The 12,673-nt window shown below is 34.6% G+C and overlaps 1 long non-coding RNA gene across 1 annotated transcript in view; it reads left to right on the top strand.

Annotated features, from left to right (window-relative positions):
* Positions 1–1,725: 1,725 nt before the first annotated feature.
* The window catches only part of LOC142150156 (uncharacterized), a 31,344-nt gene continuing 20,396 nt past the window's right edge, over positions 1,726–12,673 (top strand). The window contains exon 1 of the long non-coding RNA XR_012691052.1: positions 1,726–1,815. This is a non-coding gene — a long non-coding RNA (uncharacterized LOC142150156). The remainder of the gene's footprint in view (positions 1,816–12,673) is intronic.

Raw genomic sequence — 12,673 nt, 5'->3', positions numbered from 1 at the left:
GCTTTATTTCCTATGTGGTAGCTACGCCTACAAGTGGCTTCCCTATGGTGGGTACCATACCGGTGCCAGCAGCATATATAATATCACATCAAGAGTTAATACAAGGATTTAAACACACTAAAAGTGGCCCTTGCATACATCACTCTATCCAAAAAAGAGAAGTCAAAACAATAAGACAGAAACATGCACCATTATTGGAAAAATCAAAAGGACATAAAGTAACAATCGGTCTTGATAATATCATAACCTTTGGAACATGGGGAACTATGTCCAACTTTAATATGATAATAAAGTTAGCAAACTTGTTGGACAATATCAGTGAGATCTATGATGAAACGTTGAGATATGTGGGTAAAGAACTGCAAGCTTTAAAAACGCAGCTTGCACAACAACCAACTGGTCTTAGACTATCTGACAGCACAGTCAGGAGGGTATTGTTTTACATTAGAGACAGAGTTTGGAACACGCTGCTGTAATTTCATCCCCAATATCACTGATGAAAATCCTGAGACACTATATCACACTATATAGACCAGATTGAAATGTTGAAGGAAGAATTTAGAAAAACTAATTATGACCCTGATGTTGTAAATGATGCATGGTGGGACAAAGCATTTGGATGGATGAATCCAGCCAATTGGTTTTCTGGTCTGGGTGGTTGGATTGCTGCAATTCTCACTTTTCTGGCAAAAGCAATGGGTGTTCTACTGATTTCTTATTTACTTTTTAAACTAGGGGTCTGCTGTGTAGCCAGCTGTGTGAAAATGAGCAACAAAAGGATGTTGAGGTGATGGGAACAGACAAGAAGGAGGACAGTGGATAACATTTATGAGAGATGAAGACTATCCAGAGATGGAAGGAGAATACCTGAGGATAACATTTATGAAACATATGGAGAGAAACCCACTTGACAATAGAATCATAGAAGGTTGTGATTAGGTTACGGCAGCCGGAGTGCCGAATGGTTATTACCTTTGCTCTGACTAAAGGACAAGCCTTGTGTCATTGTGAAAAGTTGTCACTAACAAAGTCGCTTTAACCTTTTCGCTTGATACCTGTTAGGAAGGAAATTTTAGCCCTAATTAATATGATAATGAATAGCGACTGTGGGGTTCTAGGTTCATATGAAGTAAGGAAAATGATGGAAAACTTATCCTATTACTTAGGGCCTTAAGCTATAATCAGAAATGAAGGGCCTTAAGCTAATCAGAAATAAAGCTTTGAGCTATTATCAAATATAGTGCTTTGTATGCTTCAATACACATAATGTTTTTGTTAAATCAATTTAAGATGTTTTATTTCTTTAAATCTAATTCAGATACTTTGTGTTAATATCCTGTCTGGAATCAAGCAGCCAACCGCAAAGGAACAAAGGAAGTTGCCAGAGCATCTGCTAAAGCGAAACTTTGCAGAATCAAGAAGTTATGCCAGCCTCAAGGATCCTCATTCAAGAATTAATAAGGAACTTGATGATATTTAGCATTCTTTTGAAATTACTAAGCTTGACCACTACTGTAGTCCATACTTATTTTATGTTATAGAAACTTTCCATGTTATCAACTACCGTGTTCCATACCTATTTTTAGGATTTAGAAACTTTTAATTTCCTTATTAATATTTCCACTGATGTGATTAATATTTTCCATTGACGTGATTAATGTTTATAAAATATGAGCTATTTCAATTAGTAAAGCCAGTTTAATTTAGATACCAGACACTCTGTGTGGTATCTTATTGCTGAGCTCTGATCAATCAATACATCAACACTGCTGCTACTACATCTGATATATACTAACATTGACTTGTCAATTGCAGGTAATTATACATCTGTATAGCAATACAGAAGGTCACCCCAACATATTTGTACCAAAAACCCACAGATAAGAACAATAGGCTTCATTTTGATAGCTGTCACCCACTAGGGATTGCAAAAGGGTTGCCAAAAAGTGTTAGTAGAGTCCTTAGGATTACATCAGATGCTGAAAAATTTGAGAGGAGGGCAATGCTAGATAAACTTGTTCTCAAAGGTATAATACATTTATTAGTTAATTATTTAAATTAAAAGAGTTTAGTATATCACCTAGAGAATCTGTATTTATGCAGAATAAAGTGTTAAAATCTGGCAGCAGTATACAATTTGTATATAATTATAAGTAAACGTATTAAAACTGTCATACATGAATACTGGCCAATTTTAAAGAAGGATACATTATATGGTAAATTATTTTCAGAGACACCCTTATTCTCATATAAAAGAGGTCCAAATATTGTGGATATGCTGATTAAGGGAGATATTCGTGAGTCAATTGTACATACTAGATTCTTATGTACCCTACACAATAGGAGGTTTCCATGTAGAAACTGTGAACACCACAGCAGTATAATAATATGTTTATTTGTCTCATCAGTATTACAATGTAAACTAATACCAATAAAAATGTATGCCACGTATGACAGTAAATAGGTCATATATTGTTTTAATGCCCTTGTGGGTTTGGCTATGTTGGAGAAACTTTAAGGGCTATAAAATTAGATTACAAAACATAAATCTGATATTTCAAGTAATTTTATTAGTATAACAATGTTTGATACATGTGTTCAGACACTCTGCAATTACTTTTGTATACTGGATAATGGATTATTTGATTAAATGTATTTTCCATCTATATAAGAGATATAATTTCACTTTTATATTTATCAATATTTTAATACACTATAGCGTTGAGATTTAAATAAATGTAATAAAATAGGGATTATATATAAACAACTAGCAAGGTGAAAATTTATGTTGTTTGTCTATAGCTGCAGAATAATAAAATAATGAGCACATGGTACTCATGAGATATTATGATTGGTGAAATAGTTTATAAAAATTGCACTATTTTAAAAACTTTGTCAATATTGTCCTAAAATATTATATATTACCCCAATAATTTCTGCAATTAATTAAAAAAGGAAGAACATTTTGTGAAGCCAGATTCTTGAGTGTGGTGCTATTTTCTGTGAGTTTGATAATGTATTGCCTCAAGGAATCATATACTATATTAATATTTCCTATGCATTTGTGCGGGAGATCATAAGCAGCTTAATGAACCCATTATTTTTCTTTGTTAGGTTTTAAAAGAGATAACATATGTCTAGAACTTAATATTAGAAAAATTTGAACAAAAAAGCATAGTTATGAAATAGATTAGCATACCAACACTTCCTTCAGTAATGTCATAGTAACGGGGGGTTTAGATCGAAAAGAAAATGGTTTTAAAAGTGCTATAATGATTTTAGAAATGGTGAGTTCTTGGGACTTAATCTTCTGCTGATGAATTGTCCAAACTTTCTAGACTCACAGGTAGCACAATTACACAAAAAGAAAAACAATACTTGAATAAGCTTATTAAGTGAAGATTGTGACTTTTGTCATACTAAATTCCATTTAATAATTTTCTGTCTTTGTGCTCTTAAAGAATTTAGGCAAGGAACTGTTTAGTTTGCAATATCTCAGATTAATTTAGGTAGTGATTGTATTTTGAGATAAATCAGAGAATCACTGAAGAGTTTCTAAGAGCACTTGATCTAAATATTACTAGTGATGGAATGGGTTATTTAATAGTAAGAGATAAACTGTTGGAGGATTTCAGACATTCTTTGATAGAACAGGTGATTAGATTTTGATTAATCCTTTCACATCCACATGTTACACATGCCCAGCTGGGTTTAGTCATGACAAAATATACTAAAGAATCCTGTTAATTGGATGGCAATAGTAAGTTGTTTTCCGAAGAGGGACTCTTTTTGCTACTATATTAATATGAAATCATGCTGCAATTGTGAATAGACCTATAAAGGTTAATTACATTTATACTGTCAACTAAAGTGTTTTATCTGCTAAAGCTTTGTTTTTAGACCAAGAGATTGGCTAATCTTGTACCTACCTTGTAGTGATTATTGGCTTATTTCCATCCAAAGGAACAAATTATTTTACGCAATACCAACATGACATTTGGGATTGAATAAGGGATATGTCTATATTTTTGGACTTACCCATCCCCCACATAGTGGATTTTCTAAGATTTTTTGTTACTTCTAACATAATTGGGAGATATTATGCTAACGAGATTCTATCACTAACTCTTTCCTATTAGATATAAAATATGTCATTAATAGAGATAATATTGGTGATTGGTTGATTATCAGACACCTCTTTTTCTCTCACTCAGTGCTTATTTAATCAAGGACTATATAAGCACTTCATTCTTCATTTCTACTAGTCTACAAAAAGAAAACTGATGGCGTAGGCGTTTTCTATTCCTTCCCTATCCTTGTTGATAACCTGAAGTGAGTTTATACTGCATCTTCTCTATATGTTCTTACTGATTTTAATCTCTATGACTGTTTTACTTAATTGGTATTTTTGGAATAAAAATCTTGGATTGCACTATGGAATGACCCCTTTCCTTCTTATTCCTGAGTGCATAAGGATATGCCTCTATGACTGTAAAAGTGTGTCTACACACAAATTAGAAAAAAGGAACTCTCAGGTCTTTTGTTAGTACATCAGCATTTCGGTCTAATTATGGACTTTTATCAAGAAAACAACAACGGGGTTCATGGAGTGTTCGGAACATTTATAAGCAGGAAAGAAGCATATATAAAAAAACATATATATGCTTATATATTCAGTCAGACACATCTCACAATATGTCCTACTGCTCATCAGTGACATATGCACCAGTTTTACGTCAGGAGTAATAAGTGGAAGTGTGCAGTGATGTGTCTTCATGGTGCTAGCAGTAAATGCTATTTGCAGTATCCTATTTTTTTTACAAAATATAATAATGTAGTGTCATATACATAAGTAAAAATAGTGTCTTAATAAATAGATGTGAACTATAAAATATATTTAAATACAAACACAATATCAAAATGCAAATTGAATTAAATATTAACATCTGTTGTTTTCCCATTGAAAAATGAAATAAGAATTTTCTTTCCCGCTAAAGTCCAAATGGAAATATCAATTAACTATTTCAAATAGGTGGCTGTGCCCTCATGTAATTTTGCAGACACACTAATGAAGTAAATACTATCACTGGCAGGGCTCACAATGCAATCAGTCAATTAGAAGCAGTTAGCAAGTATTGACAATCATCATCATCATCATTATTGTACACTAAGAACTTTGTGGCTAATCCCGTTATACTGTTCCGGTAGATGGTTATTCGCGATTTGATCAAATTCTGCACTAAAATCCCTAGATTTTAAATTATGTAAAAATATTGCAGAGTTTACAGCGTATTAGAGAAAGGTTTTCCTATTGAGACTAGTATTTCTTTAGTGTTCCTTTAGGGCTTGAGTCATTAAGGAAAGTAAGGCAAAAAAAGGAGTAAATGTTGTCTGGAACAAACCAAGTTACAATGCAAGGGGTGAAAATAAGTTCACTATTTTGCACATAAGTTAAATACTGGCTGTTTTTTCATCTAGCACAAAAATACTTGATAGCTTTATTTTTAAACTGACATTTAAAGCTGATCTAGGACATGCCCTGCCCCAACTATAAAGCTGTCCCCATATTTTAAATGTACCTTCCCCTCCAATGCAACTTGATTTTGCCCAGATGCAAATTTACTCCTTTTTTATGCTTTGCTCTCCTTAATGACTCACGCCGTTAGTCTTCAAAGTGCATTTTTGTATACAGTATATAAGTTTGAAAGAGTAGTGTCTGTTGGGGCATGTTTGGCAGCACACTAGTGATCAAAATAGCTCAATTTGGTAATGTTTCATGAGCAATGTTGTCAAAAGTGATGTCAGCATAGTTCACATTAAAAAACAGCAAATGTCAGCAAAGGGCAATAGGGAACAGATTTTGAATTGGTATCTAGAATGGTGTTAAAAGAAAGTGGGTGCTACTATTACTTTCTTAGTAGATAGCACAGAGAGTCTAATAGTGTGGCAAGTATCATAGAGAAATGTAATAACTTATTTATAACTAATATCATCAACAAACCCCACAAAAAGGTAATTTCTGGTTCAACCCAAGGAATACAATTCCTTTCTGCTCTAAATCAGCTGAACGAAAATTTATATAATAAACGTATGCTTAATTAACATTCTAAATGTATCAATCGTATACATAATATAAAACAGTGTAGTGTAGTATACAACATCTAGTAGACACAATCTGCCCTCCATGCAGCCTCACACTCCACCAATCATTATATAACAATAATAACATTTTACAAAGGGCCATAGTAATGGAGAAAGGGAAGGTGGATACTGAATGATAGAGCAAAAATAATTGCATGTCCTTGGGCTCCAATGTGTATGAGATAATTATGAGCCTTGTAAAATGATATTTAAAACCTGGCATATGGGTGAAGCAAGCCCTCTTAGAGGCAGGGGTTTTTGTGTGATGTGACACACAACATTTTACACACATTTGACACACAGCATTTTACAAAGGCTGCCAAAAAGCTGGTTTATCTATTTATGCATACCCTAAAGGCAAAATGACTGATTCTGAAACAGAGACCAATGTGTCAAAAACTGGAAATTCCTTATAAGCGTGGAGATGGTAGGCAAGTAAGAAGAGTGGGTTACATATATACTTGAATAAACTTATATAAACTGAGCCATTTAGGGACCAGTTGGTCATACTATCTCTTTCTGGGTCACCACAACTTATTCAATATGCTTAAATATCCACCATTACAATCGGAGCTGCTTAGTCAGAAATTGTTTTTTTTGCTGACCAACTGGCTCTGGTGTTAATTCCCTTTCTGGTATCCATAAGCACTGGGTCCACGATTTAAATCAGTTATTAGCTTACAGGAAGTTGTAACCTTTTCAACCAAGTTTCTGTTTTCAAGGTGAATATATTTTTTTCTATTATATCAGGAGAAACATATTCATCTTGGAAATATAAACCTGGGACCCAGTGTTTATGGATACCAGAGAGTGGTCTAACCCTAGAGTCACCATGAGTTTTTGGTTCCTAAGAACTTCAACTCTAATAAAAAGTAAATAAATTTCCCTTAAGACTCTATAATTTACACCAACATATGAAAGCAGCTGTAACCAAATGGTCGCTCCAACAGGAACATCATTAAGTGTGGTAAAAAGACTTAAATAATAAAATTAAAATGGCTGACTTCACATACAAATAGAATTGGCTTATAACATAATAATATTATATTATGATAAAATAAATGTTGTAACATTATAGTTCAATCTACATATAAATTAACAAATAATAATAGAGATAGACTGATACAGAAATTGCAAAATAATTGTAATAGTTTTACCAGCAATTAATACACGAATATTAATAATAAATTATATACATAAAGAGACTTCCTTATTAGCAGTGCTAACCTGTAAGCCACCCTGTTTTCTCTAATATCTGCATGGTATTAATGGAATCTTAATAGATCAAACTAATAATCATTTTCAGTATAGTATTTCATTAATTAGACTAGAAACGCATTAGCTGAATAATTAAATTATCAGACTAGCGCATAAAAAATACAGTTTTTTGAAAAAGAATGTGTATAAATAAAAGACAAGATAATTCTTTTGCCTTATCAGGAAAAAGTTTAGCAAACTTAACTCAATAAAGCAGAGCCCTTCAAAGATGAGAACAACAAAATATGTATACGTTATGTCTAGTTAGGGGCTGAAATAATAATCAAAAAGTAAAAAAGGAAGCTTTTTTGTATTTGTTGCTAGTACCAATATTCTAGTGTCAGGATTTGAACCCAGGGCTTCTGCCTCTGTGGACGCTGCTCTACTGACAGAGCTATTCTGGCTGCTGGACATATCCTTGTCTTTATCCTGTGTTCCAGATCTGTTCTAGTTATCTCCTGATGTTTCAGCATGCCTTAGCTCCACCCCTTGGCTTCCTATAACAGCCTGGCCAGTTCCTGTCTCCAGTGCCTGATTATTGTGCTCCTTGTCTGTGATCTAGTTCCTGTTCCTGTTGCTTCTCTTACCTACAGACATCTATTACTCTTGTACCGACCTCGGCTTGCCCTCGACTTTGCTTCTTCCCTAACCATTGGACCTCATTGCCTCTCTGTGTACCGTACCCGGCTACGTTTGACTATTCATATATTATAATCTCCTGTTGGCCAACGGTTCTCCCTGCCACTGGGCTCCTATTCAGTTTCCGGACCATGACATCTAGTGTCTTGTCGAAGCCTTCTGGATGCAGTGTGTAGCCTAAACATCGAAAAGCCTCCTAGAGGCACAATCTTTTCAATTGATCTCCACATTGCATAGTTTGCTTGATATGAGTTACTCCTATAATATTTATGCTTGTTGGATCAGAATTATGTACTTGCTTAAAGTGTTTGATACACAATGTGTATTTATCTTGTTAATAATGTTCTTGTATGCTCAACTTTGAGAGATTGTTGATTCTTCCAATATACTGTAACATATAAGAGCATTAAAGTATTTAGATTATGTAGCTGGTCTGATAATTTATTAAAATCCACGAATTTGAATTTTGTCACATTAGAGGTACTATTTGTTACACTATTTTGAGTAAATCTGTATGTCATGAATATAGACCTGCTGCATATATATCACCCTGTAGTAACCCCATTGCTATATCCGGTATATCTTTCAAAGCACATTTTAGGAATGAGGGCCTAATATATTTCTTAGATTATTATCCTTTTTAAAGGTAAGTGTAGGATTATCAATGATCAGATGTTTTAGTTTAAAATACTTTTGTAGAATATATTTTGGATTAAATTTTTAATCTTATAAAATGTAATATTATATTTTGAGACAAATCATATCATTGACTTATGAAAATGTTTATATTTGGCCTTCTTTTTTAACCCTAAGAGTTCATTTCTATCTTATGTTTTAATTTGTTTATACAAAGTCATCACACAATATTGAAGGAAGAATATCTTTCCATAAATGTGTTTTTCATTAGAGATGCTCAAATGTCTCATCTTGAAATCAATTATGCTTAAGCCTATAAAACTTACCTTTTGGGGTGTTTTTTATCCAATGTCTGTGATGGTTGCCTTGAAAGTGTAGATAATTGCTATCTACCATTTTTTGAAAATCTGAAGAGATGACTGTTTTGCCCGTGAATCAAAAGTAAAATTAGTGGTAGTCCAGGAAGTGAGGTAATACAGGAAGTTGTTGATAATATTGTGAAAGTTATGAGTACATTTCAAATTATAAATGTTACAATTATGAAAGTAAAAAAAATCAGAAACAGTGTCAGGTGTCCTGTCCTAAATAATTAATAAATCATCAACATAGCACTTATAGAACACCAACTTCACTATGAATAGACCATCTCAAATAGTTTGGTTAATGTACCAGTTTTACTTTTTAAAATCCTATTTGAAGGGAATTTAAATGCATCACAATTTTATGTATGAATTTTTATGTATGAAAATAACTCTCCACATTTCATTTTGCTGCTTAAGATGATGTCAAACTGTATTTTCTTAATATACAATATATGATACAATGTTGCATGTTTGTTAGTGGCTTGTTTGGTACCACAAGGTAAATGTTAGTGGCTATTATTATTTAATGTTTTTTTTTATTAAGATTCCATTACTACCACATAGATATTAGAAAAGCCTGTTGGCTTAGGTGTTAAATTGCTTTATATTTCTGGAGTCACAAGTTCATATCCTATTAGAGTAATTTCTCAAATATAATTTAAATGCACCTGATTTCTGGTTGATGATGGTAGTAAAATATTGTGTCTGGTCCAGGATATCCCATAAATGCTCAATTAGTTTCAGATCTAATGCCTGTGAAAACCATGACATATGGATAACATCAGAGTGATGTTTATGAAATAAATGGGTGGCTACGCAAGTTTTTTGGATGGGGTAATTGATATGCTTGAAGATAACCCTCCAGACAGGAAAGAAATGCTGTAGCATGGAGCGAGCATAATAAGCTACTCAGTACCATTAAGCAACAATTTGCATTGACCTTGCCTTCTAAGGAAATTAATACACCCAAACTATGTCAGGAAAACATCTCACAATATTAGGGAGCCACCTGAATCCTTTACTGTAGAGTTCTTTATTTTGGATTCATATGGGAACTTGTATGTTTATCAAGAACATGGTGAGGGATGATTTTCCTGACCATATCATTGTCCTCCACATCTCTGAAGTCCATCATCATATTCTCTTTGCACCATAGAACTTGCAAATGTGCAATGCCTGTTGTAAGGGGGAGTTTGCATACTGCAACCCAACTCTGTGAAGTTCTTAACAGATTAAAACTTTACGTTAATTGATATGGAGTTGATCAAGTGTTTTGTCTTGCACTTAAAACTAATACATTGCACAGATATCACAACCATAGAAGATGGGATTCTCTCTACTATTCCTCTTTGCCGATGATGTTTTATGTTTGTGTTCTGTGCAGATATCAGTGCAGCTGTTGACTGGTGAAATTGACTGTGTATATATTTTTATTACTTTTCTGGAAATGTCATTTCTTGTTATTTCAGTATTTGTTTTGGTTATAATATTTAGCATCTGAATTAATGTTTCATTCTGTTATTTCTATAGGAACAAACTATCTGAAGTACCCTGCAGTCCCTAAGAATTCTGACTTCATTCTCTGGGATGTGGGTTAGGTCCAGTCACAGATTACCTACTCTGATGCCAGTCTAATACCCAAGACCCTCCCCACCCCCCCCCCCCCCCACACACACACACACAAGCCATAGTTACAGTATTTTGGACGTTCTCATCTGATATTTGTCTGAGAAGTGTTTTAGTCCTACCTCTCCAATCCTTCCTCACAACTGCTTTATCTGTTGCATTTGATCATCCCAATTCTTAACAAAGAGGGCTATGCCTGGATAATTTCTTCAGAATACCTTGGAAGGTGAAAGGTACATTCTTACTTCCAAATAGCAAGACCCTTAATTAGTACAAGCTGTATAGAGTATTGAATGCCAACTGTTCTTAAGCTTCCAGGATCAGTGCAAACTGTCAATATCCCATACTCAAGTCAAAGGCTGAAATGTATCATGCTCCTGCTGACTCATCAAATATTGTGTCAATAACGGGCAAGGAGTAGGCATTAAACACTGTTATATTTTTAATGCTGCAGCTTGTTTTGACCATTTGGGGAACAGCAGAGACTACCCGTAAGGTGTGAGATGCCCGGATAACACCTAACTCCAGCATCTTATAAAGCTCCAGTTGTATAGTCTACCCAAAAACTGGTGAGACTCGGTAAGTGTACTGTCTCATTGGCTTATGCTCACTACATAGTACTATACCAAGGAAGCTCTGCCAGGTTTTCTACTGGCCAGCTTTTTAAAAGACTGCAGCATCGACTATATCTGCTCCAGTGTAGTGACACTAAGGAGTTTTTTTCAGCAAACATTTTTAATACCATCATAACCCTTAACATCCACAAGGTAAAGCATTGGAACATTACTTTTTTCTCCATTGGTAAGCAATAAGATGCTTCTACTAATTCTACAGGATCTTGCAATTCTTTTAGTCTGTTTATATGATAAGTGAGCCTCCAACTATTTCTATCCAATGATAATACATAGTGTTTAGCAAATGCTTTGGGACAGTCTGGATTTCGTTCTGACCTGTGGACATCAGAACCAAACCTAATGTATTTCCTAAAAAAATATTTTTCTAGTGTGCTCTGGTGTCTAGCCCCATGATCTGCTAACTAGTCTCTATGCTATACTACACACTTCACCATGGAAGAATAATGTCTAGATAACCCCCTTCCAAAAATCATAGAACAGGTTGAGTGATTATGAAGCCATATAACAACTTAAAGGACGAGGGACAAGTAGATACCGATAAGCAATCAGGAGTTGTGCTGCAGAAATGTACCAGTCTTCCTGTCTGAAATCATGAATGCTTATAACAAATATAGCTTATAGCTTATAGAGTCCCATTGAATCACTCACCCAATAGTCTTATGGTTATTAGACTTATCTATCGGTGTTAGGGGGTGGAACAGAACTAGCACAGCCTATATTTTACCTAGGGATACTGTACCTCTTTCCTTATCTACTGGGAACAGGCAGGGGGACTACTAAGTACAAAATGTTCCCCAACTACTTGCAAGGACTAGAGGAGAGCAAAATGATTGTGATGCCCAAGTCACTGACAAACATCATATGATGTTATCTGACAATCCAGGCCAAAAAAAGAACTTGGTGGTCATAGCTGTCCAGTTTTGTCTTCCAAGTTCTCATCACTAAAACTGACTCCTTACTAGAGGCATCTGAACAAGACTGGGACAGGTGGAAGCATTGAGGAGATTGGTGACAATGTCTCTCCAGATGTAAAGATCTGACTTGGCATGCTTAATGATATGGTAGCTTGTTTGGTTCCTTGCACCTGGTTAAGGTGGTGCGATTCCTCTAGAGGACAGTAATCTGGCCACTTGACTCCTGTGATGTGTGTACAGTAATAGACCTATGTGTATACCTTAGCCAAGATATTTTATCAGGACTACATTTGTTTGACATGGTGGGGATCACCTAAAGATTGAGACCCCAGAGTCTCTCAGTCCTTCTCTTCATATGAGTCCCACTTGGACTTGCTTCAAGTGACTCCATATATTTGGTGGTGACCTTTTCCAATAAAAGTGACCCTTCCCCCAATAATGTAATAGTACAGTAGTTCTGCAA

Source organism: Mixophyes fleayi, chromosome 4 (assembly GCF_038048845.1).
Source record: "Mixophyes fleayi isolate aMixFle1 chromosome 4, aMixFle1.hap1, whole genome shotgun sequence".
NCBI classification, from domain to species: Eukaryota; Metazoa; Chordata; class Amphibia; order Anura; family Limnodynastidae; genus Mixophyes; species Mixophyes fleayi.
Note: the sequence above shows the minus strand (reverse complement) of the source record. Positions and strands in the feature narration are given on the sequence as shown.